The sequence below is a fragment of the Solanum lycopersicum genome, chromosome 3 (assembly GCF_036512215.1).
Source record: "Solanum lycopersicum chromosome 3, SLM_r2.1".
Taxonomy (NCBI): Eukaryota; Viridiplantae; Streptophyta; class Magnoliopsida; order Solanales; family Solanaceae; genus Solanum; species Solanum lycopersicum.
The window spans coordinates 61,613,868-61,626,688 of record NC_090802.1 but is presented as its reverse complement, the minus strand read 5'-3'; the positions used below and the strand labels follow the sequence as shown (position 1 = coordinate 61,626,688).

Below are 12,821 nucleotides of genomic sequence, written 5' to 3'. Positions count from 1 at the left end.
TACAATCGCGCTGACATGTCAATTTGATCAATTAAATAATGACATGTGTTATTTTTTAATCCAAAGTTATTTTAAACATTATATTATAAAGTAAAAAAAAAAATATTTTAAAGTAAAAAAGATGAAAAGAAAAACTTAAACTTAAATCACCTACTTCCCCTGCCTTTCACTGAAACCCAAAACATACATTTTCCTCTAACCCCTTTAATGGTGACCCTTCCTCTCTCTACACAATGTTATCTTCTATCCGACAATTTTTTCTTTTTATTAGTTTTTTATTAATTATAACTTTTTACTTTATCTCGTTTTTTAGGTAGAGAAAGATGAGGGAAAAAATCTCTCCAAAAAATTTATAAATTTCATTTGTATTTGTAGAAAAAAATAGAATTATTTTGATCTTTTTATGTTTCATAATCAATTAACTTTTTTGGATGAAGAAAACATCCTTACATTAGGCCAATATACATCAATTTAAAGTCAAAACAACACATTCACAATAAATCAAATAACTTCAATAAAAATTTGAGCAAAGTTAATAATTGATAGAAAAATCCTCCAATAAATTCAAACAACTGGACATCAATTTAACACTAAATTACTAAATTAACAGCAAAGATACAAACTCCAAATTTTAAGTCTTTATAAATTAAACATGAATGAAAATGACGATAGTAATGGTAGAATGATGGTTTCAATGGTGGTGCAATCAATCCTAATACGAATGGCAATGGGGCCAAAAATATAACAATAATTGTGCTAAAAAAAAGTTAAGTATCCGGAGAAAATAAGAGGAAGAGATAGTAGGAAGGAGTGCCAAAAAAGATGAAGAAATATTAGGTTTTTTTCAAAAAAAAAAAAAGGTCCAATTTAATACCTTCACGCGCCTAAAGGGTGTGGATTACAACAATGTGTCAGATACAAAAAATGTTCAAATTTGAAATGGTTGAAGTGTTTAATAGGTACAAGCTTTAGTTGAGATGTCTAAGTGAATTGTGTGAACAACTTTAAAGGACCTCACATGACTTAAGCCTAATTTTAAATTAACGATATCATGTAAAATAGGACGGGAGTACATATTTTACTCAATTATCAGAGATTACTATAAATTGTAATCAAACATGATACTTGATGTGCTAAATCTTATAAATAGTAATTAAAATATTATTAAACACAATAGTATCAATATTTTATCTGTTCATTTTTATTTGTCATATTATATTTTTTGAAAGTCAATTTGATTAATTTTTAAAGTTAAATTAGATTACTTTAATTTGATATTTTAAATTAAAAATTTAAATATTTTAAAAACTATACAAAAAATACTATAAATAGTAATTATTTTTCACATATTAATATGATAAAAAAAATGTATTATAAAATATTGATCAATTTTTTTATAATTTTACTTAATTTTTTTTTTAAAAAAAATGGACAGAGATAGTAATTCACTATCTAATCAGCTACTATTAAATAACCCCGAGTGCATTCTCATACGCCTATTCGTGCCTTGAGTAATACTCTGGTCCCCTTTTACTAACTATGGAAAATTAGTTAGGGTTCGATCATATTTTGTCATCAAATTTTTTTTAAAAAAAAATTATTTTTAAAATGAAAAATAGTATTTGAGAATTGAAGTAGAGTTTGATTATGAATACAAATTGAAGCTTCTTTTGACTTTTTCTGTGAGTAATTTAAAGTGAAAAAATATTTTCAAATTCTTAAAAAATTTGATTTTAATTATAGTTAACGTCAAAAACACACCATAATCTTATATATATATATATATATATATATATATATATATATATATATATATATATATATATATATATATATCAGATTTTGATTAAGCACATGTATAAGAATATCCTCAGAATATTCGTCTACTGAATGTAACGTGGGACTCATGTTAGGGCAGACTCAAGGTAATCGGGGGCTTAAAGTGCGGCTTAAAATATAAATAAACTGTATATATATACATATTCCCACAAGCAAATTGGAATTAAGCAAATATAATTGTTGACTTGATATGCACAAAATTCAATAAAAAAAATCTTTTTGTCTTGGAACCCTTTTAAACTTATTATACTGAACATATTTATCATAACTACAACATGTTAATAAAGGCAAATTATTTAAAACAAGAGCAAATAATAAATAATATTAAAAGATGAAAGTATATAACCCAATACAATTACAAGAAATGTGAGCTTTAGTTATTCACTCAAGCGTCCTCCAAATGTCTTCAAAGTGTTTCATAAACTAAAGTTACAATATAAACATTTATGCCTTTATATATATTGTTACATAAAACAACATATAATTATCATAAACTAACATATTTAACCATTATATCATATGAATAACGTTGTTAAAAAATATCCTTTAAACTTATGATTTTAAGTCTGTCATAATGACATCTCTTTCATAACTATAACATGTTATTAAGGGTACATACAAATTGGAAGAGTTAATTTTTTAAAAAATTTCTTTTCTTTAATACAATAACAAGTCATTTAGATCAACAATTTACATTGAATCCGAATAGTTATTTCTATAAAAATCTCAATGAATAATAGATAACAGCGAGAGAAAAAGGATAAAAGCCCAAAAACCCATAGGAATGGGTGGAATTGGTAAGCTAAGGGAACACATATAAAAAAGGAAAAGCTTACCGACCCACCCATTCCCAAAAGTTTTTGTTGGGCTCAACTCCCATTTCAGTTTAGCTGTGGAAGCCTTTATTAAGTTGTAACATTTTTTGTATGGCATTTAGGAAGAGTCATGTTTGATAAGGGACTTGGCTACCTACTTATGTATATAATATATATATATATATATATTGTATACTGTATAGTTGATAAGGTTGACATTTTTTCATTAAATTTTGAGATAAAGCTTGGTTTTTTGTTTGTTAGTGTTGAGGTTTTGATTTTTGTTACACTAATTAGAATCTTCGACCAAGACAAAATGTTCTATTTCTAATAGATATAAAAAAATTGTTTTGAATTTCTTTATCTTATTTAATTATATTGCAAGTTATTTTTGGGACAAAAGTATTTATTGACGGAGAAGAATTTTTTAATATTTATAATTGCTATAGATTTTAATTTTCATAGTTCGCTTCAACTATTCAATTTTGTATAATTGTATAAATTCATTTATACAATTATAATTTGTATAATAAGATCTGTATCTGTATAATTATAAGTATAGAAGATGAAAATATATTTATTTGTATCTATCGCTTTATACAAACACAAACACATTTTATATTGATATATATAAAATGACTAATTGTATATCGAAAATAGTTAATTGTATATCGAATCAGATAAAAAAACAAGGAGATGTTTGTTGTGAACTACAATTAAATAAACTATAACTATAGTATTTAATTTAAATTCATTTTTATCCAAACAAATTTAAATTGAATTTTAATTCAATTGTGTTATATTAATTCATTATAACCCGCCTAAATTTTAGGGAACCTGCTTTACTCAAGTGGAGTGAGCTGATTTTACTTGGGACTCTAACACTCCAACCCCATTCATTACAAGTCAGCTCCTTTTGTTTTCTTGTCAACAAACAAGTCATCTGGTCTTTCTGGCGTCTGGTGGCGGTGCCTTGGATCTACTACTTCCTCCGTTCGTTCAGTCTATTTTTTTTTTTACAAAAAAGAAAATTACAAAAGTTTTTATCTTATTTAAAACACATTCATCTTAAATTAAAATAATTTTTATAATATTTTATATTTATAATATAAGAAAAAGGGTTCCAAACACTTGTTTTTAAGCCAAAAGTCTCTTAAAATTTGTTTGGTGGAAATTGGAAAATCAGTAGGGAAATGGATTGTTAGGCCACCGCTTGGATTGTCGGTCTCAAGTGCATGCAATGGAGACCTTCCCCAATTCGAATAAGCCAATAAAAAGACATGCCATAATATAATACAGCTATCCATATAATATCTTTAATCTTGATATAATATAGGAATGAGTGTTTTTTACCTATCAAATTGACTTAATTCAGTGTAAAGATCAATAGCTGTTGCAGACTCTGAAAACTCACGGACACCATTTGATTTCAAAGTCCGTGTCCAAGCTCGATAAATTCGCCTATGTTCTCAGTGTTATTTATGGAACAATTAAAAAGTCATACTACCTTTTCATAATTTAATTGTTAAGATAAGACACCTGAATCTAACTCAACTCAAAAGGGAAAGGTTTGTTCAAGTCCAAGATCAAATTCCCATCCAAAAGAAAGCATGAACAACAACTTGGGATGGGCCTCGCTCCGATATCATGTTAAGATATTATATCTAGGCCTAACTCATTCCGAAAAATTTGCTTATGAGGGGAGGTTTGTCCAAATCCATATAAGACGGACTAAATTTCCAGTCACTACAACCTCTGTTGTTCGGGTGAGCATTCTGTTATGAGCACTTTGTGCACATTGGACAAACCCCACTGTCACTGTGATAGCCTGCAAACCACACAGAATATGATAACAGACATTTAACACAACGATGCTTCAATTCTTGCACGATTTGATTCATTAGTCTTCACAAATCTTGTCGTGAAGTGCATATTGTAAAACTTATTAGTACATTCCTGTTTATCAGTAATTACCACAACAGAACAACCAGAGTTGGATTATATGGTGCCGGCGGAATTTGGAAGAAATGGATAAGATTCAGGAGATGGCATCACACACAGATTTCCATTGAAATACGCCCTCTGAGGGTTCTTTAGTGCAATTGTTTTACCATCCTTCTCAAGTGTTAAATCTGAGTGCCTATTTCCCTTTGGTCCAGCTTGCATAAGGATATGAATTATATGGCTTTCTCCCATAAAACAAGGTTGTGTCATCTGCATAGTTAAAATATCATCAGCCTAATGAACGGTTTATAAAACAAAACTGGAAACATGAGTCACGTTGTTGAGGTTTGGATGTTGAACGACAAGTGTCCACTGTGTATAGTTGAAGTTTGTGATGGTCATCTTCACACTCCAATCAATCTTGTTGTAGTTTGATTTAACATGCCAATGCACATTAATAGGACACATTTTGTGCATTGCTCGGTTATAGCTAGGGCCAATTTTCACTTGCATCAGCACATTCATAACAGAGAAACTATTACTACTACTAGTACTAATTGAAGATATGAACTAAAATCTTACCTGACACAGTTGCTACTGTTGCGGCAGCCACAAGAACACAAAGGACAAGGGGTGATACACAGCATGTTGGTTTTGGAGCGGCTAAGAACTGAGAGTCACTCTCCATGTAACTGCGTATAGTTCATTATTTACTTCCAAACTTGTGTGGAAAATAAAACTTTACTCATAGCCTGTGTCACTCGTCGACCATCATTTGTTACGAATTGAGTGGGGCGGATGATTTTAGCAGGACCACAAGTATAGCCACCACCTGGAGCGACCAAAGTGAAATTTTTGGGAAGTTTCACTGTAGTGTTTGTTTGTATTCCCAGCAGATCCTACACATATCTGAAATGCAGAGTGAGCAGCAGAAGGGTCCGTTCCCATAGATGCCATAACACTGCCCGTGCAGCAGTTAGCAATTTGTTGGTTTTAAGGGGTATTAGGCAGCAAATCAACACAATTGAAGGCTTTTTCTCACAGCTGTGAGGAATAATGCCTCGGACCTTTGAACAATCCCCTTGATCTGTAGCTTGTACTCCCATCATGGCCCAAATCACCTCATTCTTTGCCCATGTACTCCCATCATGGCCCAAATCACCTCATTCTTTGCCCATGTCCATCCAGGGCTCATAATTGGACGATACATTTGGAAATTGTTCATTGTCACTACTGCCTGAAATTCGAAAAATTCATCAACTTTAAAATCTCAAACTAGTAATAATAGTTCCAAGCATAACTATCATGGGTCCAAAAAATCAAATCCCATTTGATTGTTATGTTTCCCTTTGGATCCAATGCGTCATAGGCAGCTGCAGTTACAAGTAAAAAACTTCCAATTAGACTATATACAGAAGCTATCAAGCATGAATTTTGCATGTTGAGAGAGCTAATGTTGGGATTAAATTGCAGTACCTGCACAAGAAGCATAAATGTATATGAGTTCCAAAAAATGTTGGACTCCATGATGAAATACAAGAGCAGCTTATCTTCTGCAGTAGTAAAAGATGGAGTTGACTTTGGCTTGTTATGAAGACTTCTTTTTTTGTTGTCCGATTAAATCCAAATGCACTGTCGAAAAGTCGCACTGTGTGCATTCCCCAAGCCAAAGTAGAATCAAAAGAAATACTTCTATAAATTACTAGTAATGTTGCTTTCATCGGTTCAAAAGTATTTTTTAATAAAACTTTCTCCAACACATCCAAGAGGACGTTTGTGAATACATGAATAATTTATTTCTCCATGATGAGACGTCATATATATTCAAAAATAATTGCCCAAAAGGGCTATTGCAAAGTTACTGGATACAAGGCAAGTGAAATTCTTAGCAAGTACAAATTTAGTGAAGTTTGGAAAGATGCTCCTTAACTTCGGCCTCTGTAAACTGAGGAACTTCATCTGTCATGTTACATTTTTCTTCAAAATCCATCTCAAGAGCCTGTAGAAAATCCTCGTCTATCTCCTCTTGTCCTTGCATTCTTCGTTCTGCTCTAATCCAATCTTTCAAACACTCTGTCCTTTCAACCGATTCATCACCCAATAAGTCCTCTTTCTCCCATATTTGCACCTCATCCTGTTTAAACACTTTCTCTAGCGAAATAGTAGACACAGGAACTGCTAGTACATCACGTGCCATTCTTGAAAGTAACGGAAACTTCTTCGTGTTCCCTTTCCACCATGCTAGTAGATCAAATTCAGACTCATCAATATCATATTGTTGCTCCAGATACACACTCAGCTCATTAGAATTAGCTGATCGTTTCGATTCATGTGACATTACAACTTGTTGTTTCCAAAATTCGCAACCTGGAAAACGCTTAGATGTTGTTGATGAAGCAGAAGAGCTAGGAGCAATTGGGGCCTGTTTGGGTTCAGCTGCAACTTCATAACCTGAATAAATCTTATTAGCTAATTTCAATAAATCATCTTTATGAGAACACAAATCTTTTTCACCATAGTTCAAATCCAAATTCTGATATAAACATTTCAATGACATTTCTATATGCTCTAATTTCATCATAGGGTCTAGCAGTGCACCAAGTAAATATATAGGATGTACAGGGATAAAATGTTTGATAAATTCAGCTTTCATATCAGGCAAAAACTCACTAAAGAATAGATTATCCTTATATTTTAAGAATATCGAAGATATGTCACTCAAATAAACAAGTACGGAATTACAGGTAGGATTATAAGAACCAGAAAAATGTGAAACGGCACTATGAAACTTTTGTAAACAATCAACCAACACTTCACAGATATTCCAATTTATGTCAGTCTTTTCATAATAATCATCATTATTCATAGATTTAATTTCATCATCGTCAGCAGCATCAGCAACAATAGCTTCATTGAAAGCTTCTGTAAGAATATCTTTCTGTTTCAAAGCGCGGACCAACATATCATAAGTAGTATTCCATCTAGTCGGAATATCAAGTATTTGAGATTTCATTATGTGTTTATCAGCTAAACACCTTCTGCTAAATTCTGTATTTCTATAACTACAACATATAATATAACGCATCGCTCTTCTTATTTTCTTAATTTCAGATTCAAAATGAGTAATTCCATCTCTAACAATTGAATTCAGAATCTGACATGCGCATCTAACACTTTTATGATTCAATTCCCGCCCAGCTGATTCGTTAGTATTCTTACTCATTTTGTCTTTAAAATACCAATTCACAGCAAATACCCTATCATTTATACTGTAACTATACATCAATTTAGCCATTATCTTAATAACTGTATCAACATTGCGAAACTCCTTAGTTAATCCTGTTTGATATGCTAAAATCCGTTTTTGCATAATAAAGTTATCATCAATCCAACAAGCAGTGAAGCATACAATGTCTATTCCTGGCCATTCAGTGGGAACTATGTCAATACCTAATGCTACACTACAAGAAAGAGACTTAAAATTTTCAATGAGATGACTTCGACACTTAAAAAACGGTTTTCTGATTTCCGATATGATAACTCTCCTAGGAATAGGCTTATACGCTGGAAAATGAGCATACCGCATATAAATTACAAGAGATCTTATGAAATTTCTAGTGTAAAGTATTTTGATTCAACACATAACAATTTAACAAGTTCAGCACGATCAATTTCTTCTGAATATTCAGCGGGATAGTAGAAAATTTGAATGTTTTTTTCTAGAGAATCAGTGAAACTCGTACTGTAAAGTGCCTCAACAATTATAAATTTAGCTAGTTCCCATCTGTCACGTTTTTGACAATATTTAAATTGTTCACCAGTATTAGGATCAATTTTGAATTGTACAGCATTACTATCACAACTTTCATTAACAGAATCAACATCATCATGAGCACGCATAATTTTTAGTCGTTTATTACTGGGTGATGCAGACATTGTTAGATAATTAATTAATCAAACGAGAGAGAAAAAAAAAATGTAGAGATGAAACGATTGTACCAAATTTGACGAAACACAACAAAAATATGTAATTAAAATAAGCTTGGTGTAAGAAAGAGTTTTACTTTATCAAATTTTCTAAATATTTTTAGTTAGAGTCATAACTTATATTTTTTATATAAAACAAAACTTTTTCTTACACTTTATTAAGTGTATAAAGTAGAACTTTTGCTTATACTTGATAAAGTGGAAGAAAATTTCTTAATTTGTAAAAAATTGGAACTTTAAATGGTAGCCTAGTAAAAAAATAATTGAAAAAAAATTGGAACTTTAAATGGTAGCCTAGTAAAAAAATAATTGAATGATTAGCATTGTGTTTGGGAGGACAATTATAATAAATGGTATTTCCTTCATGTATAATTTCGTCATCTCAATAAATTGAAACTTCAATTTTAGGGGTAGAAGACATTTTTTTATATATTGAAATGAAGAAAAATAGAAGACTTTATGTTGTAGTTGCTATCAACTATGTTTAAACGTCCTTAAATAGAGATTGGAAGATTTTTCAGAATAAAAAAATAAAAATATATTATGTAGCTTTTTTCCTTTTTATGATATGTCAAATCATATAATTGTACAAAACTTTGAAAACGCTTCTTCAAAGTGTGAAATATATTCCTCTTATAAAGTGTAAGCTTTTCTTTCACTTTATAAAGTGTAATAAAATGTTCCACTTGTAAAGTGGAAAAAAATTCCTTTATATTAAAATACACATTAAGACACTAACGAAAAACGTCTAGAAAATTAGATAAAGTGAAATTTTTTTCTTCCACTAAACTTATTTTTGTTACATACTAAATAATGACTTATTTTGATTACTTTTATATTTTTGTGACTTATTTAGGTTCCGAACTTGCTACTTCACTTTTAGCTTATCAAGTTTTTATTTTTTGAATGTTATTTAACACAAATTCTGACTTAACATCTCTATTTGGATGGTTTTTTCTTATTTTGGTTTTAAAATAAGTATTTAAAAATGTTATTTTATTTTTTACTTAAACACAATAAAAATGCATTGATTTAAGAACATTTAAAATGAGTAAATTCAAATAGATTAAAGTTGTAATTTTTATTATTTTCATCTTATTAAAATGAAAAAGATTATAACTTACAACATTTTTGAATAATTTTTGAACATTAGAATTTAAAATACTTAGTTTAGCTCTAAAGAATAATTAAATTAATTCTCGTGAAATTTAAAATGACAAGTAAAACTAAATGGTAGGAGAATAATGGGGATAACTATTAAGAATTAATTATGAGTTTGTTACAACGAATGTGTTCAAGAAATTTTTTCCTATGATGTTTATTTATGGATAATTTTTGACATCAATTGATCAACCTAAAAAGTAAGAAATGTTTGGAATATAGTATAACTTATTGAAATGAATGTATATGATTAAAATAAATGATATATTTTTTATATGAGTTAAACTATATGAAGTTTTATGTGTTAAACTAGATGAAGTTTTAAATAATATGAGTTAAACTATATGAAGTTTTATCAATATTTAAGAAGCATGTTTTGGATGATTTCTATCTTTTTTTATTATTTTTATTTATCTACTATCTCAAAAATAATTTTTCACTTCTGCTTTTCACATTTTATGTTTCAAGAAAAGATTTTTAAGATTTTTAATATTTTCTATTGTCGTAACATCCTTGACTTAATTAGCCAATGTTGACTGATTTTTTAAGTCTTAAGATCTGTATTTATAAAATATTGATACGGACGAATATTGATATTATTTATTACAAGCTTGATGAGTTAATTTACTTGGTAATATTAGATTCACCTTTGGGCTACTATTACATTTAAGCATAATATATATATTAGATTTTAAATTTGGTTTCAAATTTTAATTTTGACCTTTAACTTTCATAATGTACAAATAGACACTTTAACTATCCTATCTTTCAATAAAATAAACACGCGATTTTGAAGCCAAATTGCGTGAAATGCAAATTCTCTCACATGTATTAGTGAGTCAATCAGTGACTGCCAACTAATTAAACATTTTACGCGTCTTTTTTAAAAAAAAAAAAATCTTACATGTCATTTTGAAATTAAAATTAATTGTAATTAATATAAAAGAGATTCATTAGGAGTAGAATATCATTTCAACATTTTTTTTAGTGAAAATTTCATATATGGCAAACTTATTAGATTAAATAACATTATATGGGTATAGTTTATCTAATTACTTTATATGGGTATAGTTTAGTTATTTTAGGTATCTTTAATTTTGTATATAATGTTTTTTTTTATATACAATTATATTTTAAAAAGTGGTTTGTAACTGAAGCGTTAAATATGCTAACAATAAATTTAGATAATGCCACAATTTTAGGGAAACGTCCCTTTTTTTAAGCTAAACGTTCAAATTCAAAAATACATACATACATATATATATATATATATATATATATATATATATGAACTTACCTTTTTTTTGTATATTTATATATGTACATGAATATATTTGTTAAACGTGACATTATATACAAGTTTCTAAATGACTTTTTATATACTCCAATAATATATAAAGTTAATATATACTAACTTCAATAATTTGTATATAACTACTACAATATACAAATTATAATCGCATATGATATTTTCCCGTCTATATAACTAAATCCAATTACTTTGTGTACATATGTATATAAAAAAAATAATGAGCCTTTCATATACAATTTCCTACTACCAGCTATTAAAACAGACATGTACATATCAATTTTTGTATATGCATATAAACTTAATATATACTAACTTCAATAATTTGTATATAACTAATAGAATATACAAATTCTAATCATATATAAAAAAAATTCATCTGTATAACTAAGTCCAATTACTTTTTTGTATATATATACAAAAAACAAAAATAACATAAATATGCAATATACTATATACAATTACTAAACATGCAATTATACTATATACAATACTTAAGTAATATTTTTTGTATATTGACATCTAATTAACCAAAAAATTGTATCTAACTTTGTGTTTTAATACAGTACCTCATGAATATTATGTTCATCAGATCCGACAACTTCAGAAGCATTTTCCTCTGATTCAATGTTTACAGCTTTCCTCTTTCTTCTTCCTTGTACTATTTTAATGCCTCTAGCATGGCATTGTTAATAGCTTGTTGAACTGCCGTAGGGTCGTTTTTTTCCTTTGATCTAAGCTCTTCCATTGTTTGTTCTTGTATAACTTGATTTGATTTTCCCAATGACCCTACATCAAACCCAAAATCTTGAGTTAACCCTATTGAAAACGATGGTAAAATGTCAACAACATTGACATGCAAAGGAATACCTCTGGTAATCCTCAAAGATGAAGATGATTCATTCATTGTGTAACCAATTTTAGATCTATCAAGAACAAAAAATCGATTATTTCATCAAAATATATGGAGAAAAAAATAAACAGAACACATATACAAATTTTGAATAAGTAAAAAAAAAGAAGAGGTAAATAACTAAAATTAAGGAGTACTTACGAAATTGACTTCAACTTTGGAAGGGAACTTCAACTTCGAGAGGGAGTAATCTAATTTTGGACAACAATTTGAATTTCAAACCGGATAGCTAGAGTATTAAATGTAGGAGAAAAATTTGGAATGTGACAAGGAGAGAGAAAATTGTTTTGTGTATAATTATATACAAAATTAGAAAATAATGTTTTTATACGATTATATAATAGGTTGTGGACCCCATTAAATATAGCAAACAAAAATAAACTATAATTATATAAGGTAAATAAATGTATCATGCCTTACATTTATAATGCGGTGGAAATCTGGAAATTGTATAGTTTGTATATTCAATTTTTCTTGGCCAGGTTATGAGTTGGTTCAGATTTTTTGTTTGTTGTTTTTTCTTCATAAGAATGAAATATCTCATTCTTCATTTTGCTCAGGAGGCAAAGATGTATATCCTTCATGTACTTTGATATTTTTATGATACAAAAGTTAGGTTGAGTCCCTACTTTAACCCTTTAATTATTTGACAGACTCAATTTAAAAGAACATTAAAATTTAAAGGAGAATCAATCATAAATTATTCACGTGAATAATTATCCTCCGACCCAACTGAATCATCCAACCGATATCGTGCAGAGATTTACGAAGTTTGTTGGTAAGATTACTTGCTACGTCGGTGGCTGCTAAAACACAAAGGGTGTCGGTGCCTATATTTTAGTCCAAACAAATT

General features: G+C 28.9%; 1 long non-coding RNA gene across 1 annotated transcript; it reads right to left on the bottom strand.

Moving 5' to 3' along the window:
- Positions 1 to 11,513: 11,513 nt before the first annotated feature.
- Positions 11,514 to 12,036, bottom strand: LOC138347309 (uncharacterized). The gene is made up of 2 exons (XR_011220114.1): positions 11,926 to 12,036; positions 11,514 to 11,844 (listed from the first exon to the last, which is right to left on the bottom strand). It is a non-coding gene; the product is annotated as an uncharacterized lncRNA (long non-coding RNA).
- Between the last annotated feature and the right edge of the window lie 785 nt (positions 12,037 to 12,821).